We start from the raw sequence: 13,580 nt of genomic DNA on the forward strand, positions 1-13,580 counted from the left end.
CCTGTACAACCCATGCGCCGTACTCCGGCATCATTTTATACAGGAAAGAAGCCATTACTATATGTAATTACTATATAGTATTACGTAATGTAATTACATTACTATATCATATATGTGTCGCGTGCTGATTCGAGCCGTTAATGCTACATACATGGCGCAATCAATTCTCAATTTAGCCTCTCGCTCGGCGTTCAGACGGGCAAAGCTGAGCAGTTTGTTTCTCGATCATAACGGGGGTGTTTGCGTTTGAAAGACCTCACTAAGCCTTAGTAAGCACAATCCATTAAAGTCATACATGCACTCTTGAAGTAGTTGTAGTGCCTTGAAGTGTGGTTATTTTTGTAGAAATGTTTTGCTTACAGGGCTAAGGAGGCTGCGTGTTCGATCACGAAATTACATAAATGTGTGAGCAGACTCTTTGAGAGATGGAAGAGTGTGAATTCTCGGCCACCAACCTTGTCCATGGCGGGCCTGCCATTATTAGTAAGCAAACACGACTGCAAGTATAAAGCGTGGGACTTCTCTTGCTATATGATATGTTAAACATTGAAGCTTTCTAATGCGTTAATATGTCTCATGCGCTTTACCTTAATATTTCAACAGTCAAGCAGGTCGTCAATTTGCGGCAATGGATAAACATCCTTTTTAGTAACCTTGTTTTGATGACGATAGTCGACGCAGAAACGCCAAATGTTATCCTTCTTCTTTACGAGGACAACAGGGGAAGAGGAAGGGCTGCAAGAAGGCTCGATGATACCCTTTTCGAGCATCTTGTCGACTTCTTCCTGAAAGACGTGACGTTCAGTCGCGGACACTAGATAAGGACACCGATGAATTGGGCGAGCACCACCAGTGTTGATCCGGTGGGCTACATTAGAGATTTTTCCCAACGGCCCGCGATCAAAATCAAATATATCCCCGTATGACGTTAGCAAGCGGCGAAGCTCGTGACAGTTGGACCATTTTATCAATATTGTCGGGTATCTTAGTATCAGGATCAATAGACAACTGGGCGTATTCTTTAAAGGCAGATACACTCGCCAGTCTGACGCCTTGCGGTGAGATTTTTGGAATGGTGCCGAAGTTCAAAAGAGGAACGTACGTGCGGTTGCCAGCAACCGTCACAACTGCATGCGGCATGGCTACGTTGCGCGTGAGGATCACGTCTAGCGTCGGTGATAGCACGTAGTCGCTGTCAGGTACTCGTGGGGTCGGTGACAAAGGAACGTACGTACAGGCTTTCGGCATGAGCCGAACAAATTCGATGGAGCACAAGTTCGCGAATGGTTTATCGGCGGCATTTTGAGGCACCCGCCGCGGTGGGCCAGTCAGCTAAGGCGTTGCTTTGCTGAGTAAGAGGTCGCGGGGTCGAATCCCGGCCGCGGCGGCCGCAATTAGATGTAGGCGAAATGCAAAAACGCCCGTGTGCTTGCGTTGTAGTGCACGTTAAAGAAGCCCATGTGTTCAAAATTATTCCGGAGCCCTCCACTACGGCGTGCCTCATGATCAGATCTGGTTTTGGCACGTAAAACCTCAGAAAGAAGGCGGAATCTTGGGGCAGAGGGAGTTCCAACTGTAGGAGACCGGCCGCACAATCGTTGAGGGCTGAGTGGGACGACAAGAAAAATTGCCAAGTGTTAGTTCGTATGGGTACTGGTCCAGGGCGGCGAATTGAACTCTGACATTGTGTCTAGAGATGCTCAAGCGGGCCGTGCACATTCCAACTACGGGAGGTGTACTGCCGTCGGCCACTCGTACGGTGATTGAAGAAACAGGCATGAGCTCTTTGCAGAGACAATGACGAAGGTGCGAAGTCATTATTGATATATGTGCGCCTGTGTCACTAAGCGCCGACACTTTCACACCATCTACTTCAACGTTCAAGTGGTTTCCAGTTGTGGGCATGGTCAAAAGAGGATTTTCAGGTCGGGCAGGCGATGCAGCGTCACCTCCGGGCGCTGCATCTTTTAGTTTTCCGAGAAGCGTCCAGCAGAATTGGGCGACGGGGACCGACGAAGTAGTGGGGAGCGTGACCTACGATTACGTGGCAACGGGGAACGGTTGGAACTCCGTGCGGGCAAGGCTGCGTCATTATGATGCACTTGAGAGCCCTCCCCAAATGTTGGGTATCTGGAATCCTGGCAGCTGTCGGGCAGGAAGGACTGATACGGTGGATACCGTCTGATTGCGGCAGTGGCGAGCAATGTGGCCAATCCATCTGCAGTTGAAGCAGATCGGCCTGTCATCATGTGTACGCCAATCTGCTGGGTCACAATATAGGCGATAAGTGGGCTCCCGGGGTCGAATGGGCGACGGGTCCACGGCTGCACGACTGAATGCACAAACAGGCCTAACACCAGCGTGCTCCAACTCCTGGCGCACAAGCGCTTGAATTAGCGCAATGCTTGGTCCAGGTTCCTGGTTGCAGCTATGGAAAGCCGTAGGCGAAGCGGCCTCTATCTCGCGTCGAATGATGCGCGCCGCGTCTTGTGTTCGAGGAGCTTGACGAGGCAGCGGGGGGTGCTCACAAAAACATGTCGCGGCAGTGTTAGGCAACCGAATGAACCTCGACTACATGCGGCGACTCTTCGCTTGATATAACCGCCGACACTCTGCAGCAAAGTGAGCTACTGTCGTACAGTTCCTGAAGACGAGTAAATTAAAAGCATCGTCAGTGATTCCTTTCAATATATGGCCAACCTTGTCCGATTCCGACACCTTGTCATCGACCTTCCGACAAACGGTTAAAATATCCTGAATGTAGGCGATGTAGGATTCGGTAGTGGTCTGCACTCGAGAGGCGAGTTCTTGTTTCGCGGAACGATGACGACCATCTGGCTGACCGAAAAGGTCCCGAATCGTCTGCTTGCAAAGGTCCCAGCTTGTGAGCTCCACTTCGTGCGTGTCGTACCGCACGCGAGCTGTGCCTTGGAGGTAGAATACAACATTTTCCAGCATCTACGTCGCGTCCCAGCGGTTGGAGGCACTGACGCGTTCGTACCAGTTCAACCAGTCGTCTGTGTCGACATTGCAAGTTCCGGTGAACGTACCGCGGTCACGAACTTGCGCTAAGATGACTGATGGTTTTGCGGACAGCGAGGCAACTGCAGATGACTCACGTTGACTATCCAGTAGTCCAGACTACGTCGCCATCGCCTTCGGTCGCACGAGGAGTCCACTGCGGAGTTCCGTGATGTCGTGCCGTTACCCCGCGCCTCCACCAAAATGGAACAAGGAAAGCGAGAGGTTTGAATGACTAAATGAACGTTTATTTCCCATTTTAAGAAAGGAGAGGGGCCGGGGGGAGAAAGGGAGGCCTGTGTGCTCCAGTCTCAGCACCTTATGTTGCCAGAGGTCCGCCTACCAGTCGTGGTAGGCCTCCGCTACCTCCTCAGCCCACCTCAGGACTCGGTCCTGCAGGGTGGAATCGGAGCTGCGCAGGGCAGTCTGCCACAGGTCCTAGCTACTAATCAATGGTTTGAGGTTGCGGTGGGGGGCTATACGATAGGGCATTTCCACATGATATAGGATAGATCTTCTGTCTGGACAGGGCAGAAGTGACACTTGGGTGTCGGGTATGTGTCGGGAAAGAATAAGCGCAAAGTGCGTGGGGCAAGAAAAGTGCGAATTTGTAGTTGGCGCCACAAAATTTCTCTCTGGCTAGAGAGAGAGAAATTTATTTACAGAAAGGCAGAGAGGTCGGCCTGAGCTGTAACTTGCTCTGGCCTGCTACTCTACACTTGGGAGAAAGGACGGGGAGGAAAAGGGCTGGTGGATGATAATGATAAGAGGAGGAGGTGTGTATGTACAATTTTACAACGTTGTGGCATCTCTAAAGCCGTGCGTCTAGCCCAGTGGCTTGTAGAAAAACTAAAGCGGCACTGGTTATCAGGGCTGCGCTGTTTGCATTGGGCCAAGGACCTAAAAGAAAGTCGTCTGATAGGGGCCTCTTATGGACTTCTGGAATTGAAGAGACCAGTTTCTCTCCTTCTTGCGCGTACGCGGGACAAGCGCAAAATATATGGTCAAGTGTTTCTGGTACCTGGCAGTATTCACAATTGGGGCTAATGCCACTGCAACCAATCATGTATCTGTAACGATTCGTGAATGCGACACCAAGGCGTATCCGGTGCACGATGCTTGATTGGCTTCTTTTGAGCTTGTGAGAAATGCGGTATGTCATTTCTGGGCCCCATTTATGCACTCGCTTGTGTGATGATCTGGTTGGGTCCAGTGCTGCAACGTACAATTGCGTATTACGCAACGAAGTAGGGCATTTGTGTCTGTCCGTGAGAATGGAATGCGTACTTCAGTCGCATTATTTAAAGCAGCTTTCGCTTCAGCGTCTGCCTGCTCGTTCCCTATCACACCACAGTGCGAAGGTATCCATTGAAAGGTGATAATATGGTGATTTCTATTTGCAAGGTCGAGAAGCTCTGCGATTTCTATAGCAATTGAATAATACGGGCCCCGCCTGAGAACACAGTCAATGGTTTGAAGAGCTGGTTTACAATCACAGAATATCGTCCGTGCGCGAGGAGGCTCCTTGGAGAGAAATCGAAGTGCCTCCCGGATAGCAGCAAGTTCTGCGGCAGTTGATGTCCTGTGGTCTAGTTTAAACTGCCGTGCGACGATCATATGTGGAATGACGAAGGCTACACTGGAGGCATATGGTGTCGCAGAGGCATCCGTAAACACGTGTATGGTATCACCGTACTTTGCATAAAGGTGACGCAGAGTAAGCTGCTTAAGGCCAATGGATGCAATGGACGTCTTTTTTGTAATGCCGAGAATCTGCAGAGCAACAAACGGTTTAGGCAGAAGCCATGCTCTCTGGCTAGTGCTCGACACAGAGAGCGAGAGGTAAAATATGTATTTACACAATAGGTAATAAGGCGCAATCCACACACGAGCCGAGGCACGCCTTCATCATCTTCCTTTCGCTGCGTCCTCGTGCGCGGGCTTGGGTAACGGTCCCGCGACAATATCACTGTGTAGAGGACAGAAGCCATTACTCGATCATATACTTGATGCGTGCAGAAGGCGCCTTTCTCCCGCCACGCATGACGTTTCCAGCTAAATTCAGCCGTGCGCAAGGCGTTCAATGAGGCGTAGCTTTTGCAGTACGCTTGTTCATCCGAACAGGAATGTCTGTTCATCCGAACAGAAACGGGCCAGGTGGCCCGTTCCTGTTAGCTCAAGATGTCGTAGTATTTATAATTAACAATTTGGTGCGCAGTGCCACTTAAAGTGCCTACAAGTGTGCAAAAAATTTCACGCTTGCATGGCTGTTGCACCACTGCGTTCGACACGTATTCTCCAGACATGCCATTAGTAAACAAAGACAACAACACAGAGCAATCATCTAACCCATCTACTACGGCGGAATGGGTTCGTCTTCATAGGGAGTGTAAGCGAAGAATCCCCAACCGTCTAAAAGGGCGGCGTGCTCGAGCACCCTAAGACATTCTCAGGAATCACCAGTGGGGCGGGTAATTTTGTTACCCTTGTGCCTTATGCAAAATAAAAGAGTGCTCAACTAAGACTGGACAACCACGATTTCAAAATAGGACCGTAAGGCCTCCACCGGTGGTAACACCAGTTAGGCATGCCAGCTACCTAATGTGCAAATAAAAGGAAGTTGTGTATTTGCCTGTTCGATTTCTGTACCCTAGTGCAGTATATTCATTTTTTTATTATTTCAGGATTCCCGCACAAATTTACATTCGACGGTACACCGAACGATATGGAATAACTATACAAACAATGTATAGTCTGACAATCAGTAGCTTTTTAAATATCTACTTTATGTTTTCGCGGGTTCGCAAGGTGCATGAGAAAAATGTGCAGCAAACATTTTCTCATACAATTATATTTCAAGTTGTTGCGACGTACGAATTACTGAAGGCACGAAAATTGGAACAGAAGGCTGTAAATATTGTACGCTCAGCTTAATTATGCAACAATCTTAATGCATTACACTTATTCACATTCATATCAAAAAATTATCATCCACTAAACTGTAGCAGGGTGCTAGCAAAGACACCCCCATGAAATTTTCAGAAAGCTCTGCTGCTGAAGACTTGGTCCCTTCAGGGAACAAACTTCGGAACCAGGCCCTTCCCAGGGCGGATATGAGCTAACCAAGAGGCTATTTGATCGAAGCACGAGGGCAAGCGAATTAACAAAAGCACTGAATCACTGAAACAAGACTATAAAACAATAGATACTGAATATGACAAATCAGGTGTGCGGAGGCCCACACTGCGAGTAAAACTAAGAAATCAGAGAAATTGTCGTCCACCCCATGTATCACAAAGCCACAAAGGAATCCTATACAGATTACCAGTGATGAAATCTTAGCACTAGAAGTTCGTCATTGTCCCGGTACCGAGAGTGGCACCAGCTGCTTTCTTGGGTGGTAGCTCTACCTTATGAGCTAACACTCTCAGCAGACGGTATTGGTTTTCTTAGCCTCGTGTAACAGTCGGGTGTACGATAATTTCTGCCTCCTTTCATGGGCATTGCGCTACCTAGCGGGCTGCCAAAAAACAGATTTTCCTGTTGTTCTTTATTGCGATAGTAAGTATATGGACACTCCCGGCGCATTTCTGCCGTAGCTTTCATCGTCCCCGTGAGGTTCCGTATAAAGTGTAAGCGCGATATGATTGCCGCCGTGCCGTATGGTGTATGTGCGAGTGAAAGCGTGCGAGGGTGAGCCGGCGATCAAGGCTCTATCTCACGCACGCAAGGGAGGTAAGCGGGAGCAAAGCGTGCCGGCTTCAAGTCGCGCGCAATGCTCCGGAGGGAGGGGAGGGAGGAAGTTTCTTCTTTATTAGGCAGGTCGTAATGAAGGGCTCCGGATTAACTTTGACCACCCGGGGTTCTTTAACGTGCACTACAACGCAAGCACACGGGCGTTTTTGCATTTAGCCGGCTTCTATTCCAGGTGGCCCGAGCAGCCACGTGCGCCCGGCTGGGCCACAAGGCTCCAGGGGGGGGGGGGGGGGGGGGGGGGCAATAGGGACTTCTGCACCGAGCGTGCCCGGCGGGCCGCTGTAACTTGAAAGACATCTGCGATGGAGACGTAGTCCGCCGTGCGCTGTGTTTTCGCAGCTTAGCTCGGGTTGATGCGAGCACAGCACGAAGGTTTTTTCGATCGCCGTTGCCGCCACGCTTACTCACTCCAGCGTTTTGACAGCGAGTTTCCGGGGTAATCGAGCGAGATGCATTCATGTTTGCTTGTGCGCGTGACACCATTCTTGTTACCTTAGTTAGTATGCCTATGTTTACAAGTTTATGCGGCCGATAAACCTATCCTTACTTCGTATAGCTGTCCACTAATTTGCTATCGCAATCGATGCTTCGCCTTTCATGCTAAACAGCTACTTTTTTTTCGATTTCGGGGAAGCGTAAGAACTACTCTTCATCATGTTTGTCATAAAACAACTATTATTTTAATGCAAAAATGTAGTTGCTAACAAACAAAACAAATATAGAAAAGAGCACACCTGAAAATATTATTAAAAATTAGCGTGTTTATAAGGTTGCTTTGGAAAACTGAAACCATTTCCCAGATTCAAATAGTCTACCTAATTAAAATTGTTATAATTTCTACGGTTACGCACGACAAACCCATGATCTGAATGTGATGCACGCTGTGCTGGGGATTCTGAAATATTGTTACAACGCTGGGATCAAGGTGGAAGAAGAAGGGCACGGCTGGTGTCGGAAGACAACAACGTTAGGGACTTGGCTGCGCTGCCTGCCTTTTGTAATATCAGCTGTAAATACATTTCACTGTTACTTTAATCCTTATGTCACATTTTGGTGGAGCTGCGGGGTACATCTCATGCGAGACGGAGCTCGGAAGCGGACGTAGCCAGGCCATTACCACCATGCCGACTGACGAAGCGGCTACAACAATGGCGACCACAACGGTTCCCACCATGCCAACCGCCATCTTGGCTCAGCCTCGCGACCCTGGGACGTTTACGGGTACCGACAACGTGGACGTCGAAGATTGGCTCCGGCTGTACGAGCGTGTCAGTGAAAGTAACAGGTGGCATCAGACCGTTATGTTAGCCAATCTGATCTACTTGAAAGGCACGACAAGGGTATGGTTTCATACACACGAAGAAGAGCTAACGAGTTGGGTGCAATGCAAGAAAAAGGTCTGCGACCTATTCGGGAGGACAGTTGCGCGACAACGAGCCGCGAAGAGGGAAATCTGAACTCGCGCCCAGACGTCAACCGAGTCATACGTGACGTATATTCAGGACGTTCTTGCCCTTTGCCGCAAGGTGGACGAGCGAATGCCGGAAGATGAAAACGTGAACCATGTGCTGAAGGGCCCAGCTGACAACGCCTTTAACCTGCTCGTGTACAAGAACTGCACCAGCATCGACGACATCATAAGCGAATGGAGACGTTTCGAAGAAGCTGAAAAGGCAGTCGAATTGTCCATCAGTATACCCGTCTTCCAAATGCAGCCGCTACATCATCATGCGAAGACCATTCCGTGCACCAGCCGACCACGTCCGAGAGCATTGTGCGCATCGTTCGCCGAGAGATAGAGGCCGCATCGCCGGTTAATTCCCAGACGTATGCCCGGAACTATTTTCGACCGACGGTGTCCCTCATCTAGTCTGTCGTTCGAGAATAACTGGCGAACCTTGGTGTTCCCTCCGTTTGTCCCATCAACCGATCCGGCTCCTTTACTACTACTGTCCCGACTCCGCGGAACCAGTACCTCTCACGGCCCTATCGTAACACAATGGAATGGCGAACATCCGATGACAGGCCTATTTGATTCAACTGCCGGTGTGTTGGCCATATTTCTCATCACTGCCGCAACACTTGGACACCCTCATTTAGATCTGCATTCCAACCATACCATCGCTCACCAGGTAGTAGGCCGCCGCCGGAAGAACCCACAGAGCCTTACCACCGAGGCCTCGCCACCTCCACAGCAGAGTTGTTCGCCTTCTCCTCGACGGCGCCTGCCTCGCCCAGCTACTCTTCGCCGTTCTCCGTCGCCCATGTACCGGCGCTCGCCGGAAAACTGGCGAGTGCAGCTCCGAGGAGTGGCGCTGCTACATCGACCTGGACTGATATTCCTCTGCTGACCCTGCCGACGGATATAAATTTACTTCAGGTGTATGTGGATGGTGTCCTTGTAACGGCTTTGATTGATGCCGGCGCGCACATCTCTCAGATGAGTGACCATCTTCGTCGACGCCTGACTAAAGTCATCATACACGCTGCGTCCTGTGTTCTGCGGGTTGCCGACGGCCGAACGCCGGCCGTCAGACCTCTGTTCTTTTCACTATTCTGCAAGAATGTCCACACGATCGTTATTTTGGGTCTCAATTTCTATCAGCGCATTCAGCGTTGATTGATTTCTCCACGGGATTTGTTCAGCTAGATTTGCCCAGCTCTTCCGACCCTCCTGAGGAAGTTTCCAGCAGATTGTGTTCAACCGAGCACATTCGTCTTGCCCCCCAAGCTATGACGTGCGTCGTTCTTTCGCCCTCCCCACCTGTACCTGACGGCGATTACATCGTCTCTCGTATTTCGGACGTCCCCCTGACCCATAACATTGCGCTTCCTCACACTGTCGTCAATGTTACGAACAATTCTACGTGCCTGCCTATTTTAAACTTCGGACCATACAGCCGCGTCCTACCGCAAGACATAGCCTTAGGCACGCTGTCATCTTGCGAAGACTACCATCTCTCGGCCTTGACGACTGAAACTTCGTCTCAAGGTGATTCATCGCCTTCTTCACCAGCTACCTTACCCGACGTCCCCAACATGACGTCTCCCGAACGACGTCTCCCGATCTCGCGCCTCAGCACGCCGACCAGTTACGTCGTTTGCTCGCCTCATTCAGCGACATTTTTACTTGGATGGTCGCACTTTATGTCAGACTTCCATTGCGAAAAACATAATTGGCACTGGCGACACCCATATTCACCGGAGACCATATCGGATGTTCTTGCATGAGCGACAAGTTATTCAAACAGAAGTCGAAAAGATGCTTTCTCGGGGAATAATTGAGCTGTCTTCAAGGCCGTGGGTGTTCCCTGTCGTTCTAGTTAAAACGAAGGACAACACCTGGCGTTTCAGCGTCGACTACCGGCACCTTCACAATATAACTAAAAAATATGTTTATCCTCTCCCCCGCATCGATGTAGTGCTGGACTGCCTTCACGGTGAGAAATATTTTTCTTCTATCGACCTTCGGTCCGGCTACTGGCAGATTTCGGTAGACGACATGGACCGCGAGAAGACACCGTTTGTAACACCGAATGGCCTATACCAGTTCAAAGTCATGCCTTTCAGCTTGTGTAATGCCCCAGCCACGTTCGAACGTATGATGGACGCACTTCTCCATGGACTCAAGTGGTCCATCTGTCTTTGTTACCTAGATGACGTCATCGTTTTCGCTACAACGTTTGCCACACACCTCGAGCGCCTTTCATTAGTTCTTTCTGTATTTCGAAATGCTGGCCTCCAGCCTAATTCGTCTAAGTGTCACTTCGGTCACCGCCAAATCACTATCCTTGGCCATCTTGTTGACTCATCTGGTGTGCGCCCAGACCCAGATAAAGTGCGGGCTGTGCAGAATTTCCCGTACCGACCAGCTCCAAGGATGCACGGAGCTTTGCGGGCCTGTGTTCTTACTTCCGCCGCTTTGTTCACAACTTTGCGGAAGTCGCCCAACCTCTTACTGCACTTCTGAAAGCTGATGCTTCATTTTCCTGGGGCCCTGAATAAGCGACCGCCTTCTCGAAGCCCATCTCCCTGTTGACATCTCCACCTATTGTGGCGCACATCGACCCGTCTGCGCCTACGGAAGTCCGCACTGACGCCAGTGGTCATGGAATCGGCGCCATTTTGTCTCAGCTTCAGTGAGGGAATGACCGTGTGATTGCATACGCAAGTGGTTTGCTTTATGCTGCTGAACGCAACTATTCTATCACCGATCGAGAGTGCCTTGCACTTGTCTGGGCTGTCGCGAGATTTCGTCCATACTTATACGGTCGGCCATTTACAGTCACTACAGACCACCATGCGCTGTGTGCTGGCTGTCTTACCTGAAGGGCCCTACAGGACGCCTCGGTCGCTGGGCATTGCGACTTCAGGAGTACCCGTACACCGCGGCCTACAACTCGGGTCGTTTACACCAAGATGCCGACTGTCTGTCACGTCATCCTGTCGACCCTCCGGATATTTTTGCGACTGGCACTCCTGCTCCTATTCCCTCGCTCTCTGCATTTGCTGACCTCGCCACCGAGCAGTGCCGAGACCTCTACATACGTGACGTCATGGACAAGCTCGCGTCTGCGCCGTCCGACCCCTCCCTTCGACTGTTTCCGATACAACGTGCCGCCCTGGAGTCGCCTCCAGGACGGCACGTTGTATCGGCGTAGCATGCACGCTAGTGTTCCCGAGCTGCTGTTAGTCGTTCCCCACCATCTGCGTGCCACCATTCTCTCTCAGTTACACGATGTACCCACGCTGGTCACTTTGGCGTCTCTCGCGCGTACGATCGTATACGACGCGGATTCTTTTGGCTCGGTCTATACCGATCCATCAACCGCTACGTCGCTTCTTGCGAGTTATGTCAGCGCCGGAAAAAGCCACCTCTGCTCCCTGCTGGTCGCCTTCAACCTATCGAAGTGCCATCCGAACCGTTCTTTCCCGTTGGGTTAGACCTGCTTGGACCTTTTCCTATATCTGCTTCCGGCAACAAATGGATTGCTGTCGCTACCAACTATGCGACTCGGTACGCCATCACCAAAGCTCTTCCGAAATCCTACGCGACCGACGTCGCTGAGTTTCTTTTGCACGACATCATCCTTCATCACGGTGCTCCTCGTCAACTTCTTAGAGACCACAGCCGGTATTTCCCCTCCCGAATTGTGGACGACCTACTGCGTTCCTGCGCCACCAAGCACAAGCTGGCTACTGCCTACCATCCGCAAAGGAACGGCCTTACTGAGCGCCTTAATCGCACCATCACATACAGGCTATCAATGTACGTTTCCGATGACCCCCGTGACTGGGACGATGCTCTCCCCTTCATGACGTTCGCGTACAATTCGTCGCGTCACGACACAGCCGGTTACTCACCATTTTATCTATTGTACGGCCGCGACCCCATATTGCCTTTCGACACCGTCCTGCCCATCACTCAGGATTCCACGCCGGTATACGCCCGAGACGTTACTGCCACAGCCGAACAGGCACGTCCGGTTTCTCATCGTCGCCTTTCTATTTCCCAGAACAAGCAGAATAGCACATATGACAGTCGCCACCGTGACGCTAATTTTCTTCCCGGGGATCTCGTCCTTCTATGGTCTCCTAACCGCCGCCTTGGCCTATCAGAAAAGCTAATGTCGCGCTACGCTGGTCCTTACCGGGTCCTCCGCCAGGTGACAGCTGTAACATACGAAATCTCTCCGCTCACGACTCCCGCTTGTTTTGCCCAGCCTCCCCGTGACGTCGTGCATATTGACCGCCTCAAGCGCTACCAGTCTTCGTCTACATAAGACGCACCGTCACGGTGCTTCCACGTCGGAGGGCCATATGTTACAACGCTGGGAACAATGTGGAAGAAGAAGGGCACGAGCTGGTGTCGGAAGACAACAGCATTAGGGACTTGCCTGCGCTGCATGTCTTTTGTAATATCAGCTGTATATGGATTTCACTTTTACTTCCATCCTTGCGTCATAATATTTTCCCCCCATGTGGTTCTCTATATACAGTGCACCCAATGCGATGCACTCGAGTGGTTTTCTACTTCACCCCCATCGAATTACGACTACCGCCACCAGCTGGTCAAACTGGGACTTCGCTTGCTAATTTGTTTTGGACATGCGCGCGCGTCGGGCCAATAGCAAAATTAAGAAAATAATAAAAAAGGTGCTAGGGCCTTCACATTTCAATATAAGACGACTTATATTGCCCCTGGAAAAACGTATTTCCAGCAATGAATTTCTCTTTGTAAGTGAAGCCGACTTTAAGGGGATCAGTGTAAGCTTGGTCTTTGTAAGCTGGCTTTCCCACGTTAAGTGTTCCAGTGAATGAAGCCTACTTGCCGTATGCGAACGATGCGATGCGAACGGGTCCCTATAACTCTATCGTGCTCTACTCTTAAAGGCGAAGCTTAAGCGTACTACAATTTTTACGGTTAGCTAGAAAGGTTGCTTTACTCTGCACCTGTGACCCTGACCGCTAGGTGGCGGCGAGTAGTGCGGACGTGTACCCCACGGCTCCCGACATCGATGCAATTTCAATCGGTCGATGCGAGTTTCGTCGTATCTGCACTACCGGATCATCGCCGGCAAGTCACTGGGAGTATTTGGATACCAAATTTATCCCGGTAGGCCCCATCTTTACCCCTTTTTGAAGCTCAGTTCCGAACGCGCATCTTAGCGTTCCCTAGGCCTAGCACGACTACGCTCTCTCGGCGCCGCGCCGCCCGGCGCTCGCCACCGCAGCTGCAAGCATGCCACTAGAATCAATGGTCGAAGGCGAAGAAATTCTCTCCCGAAGCCGCCGCAGGATGT

This window comes from Dermacentor silvarum, chromosome 10 (genome assembly GCF_013339745.2).
Source record: "Dermacentor silvarum isolate Dsil-2018 chromosome 10, BIME_Dsil_1.4, whole genome shotgun sequence".
Lineage (NCBI taxonomy): Eukaryota > Metazoa > Arthropoda > Arachnida > Ixodida > Ixodidae > Dermacentor > Dermacentor silvarum.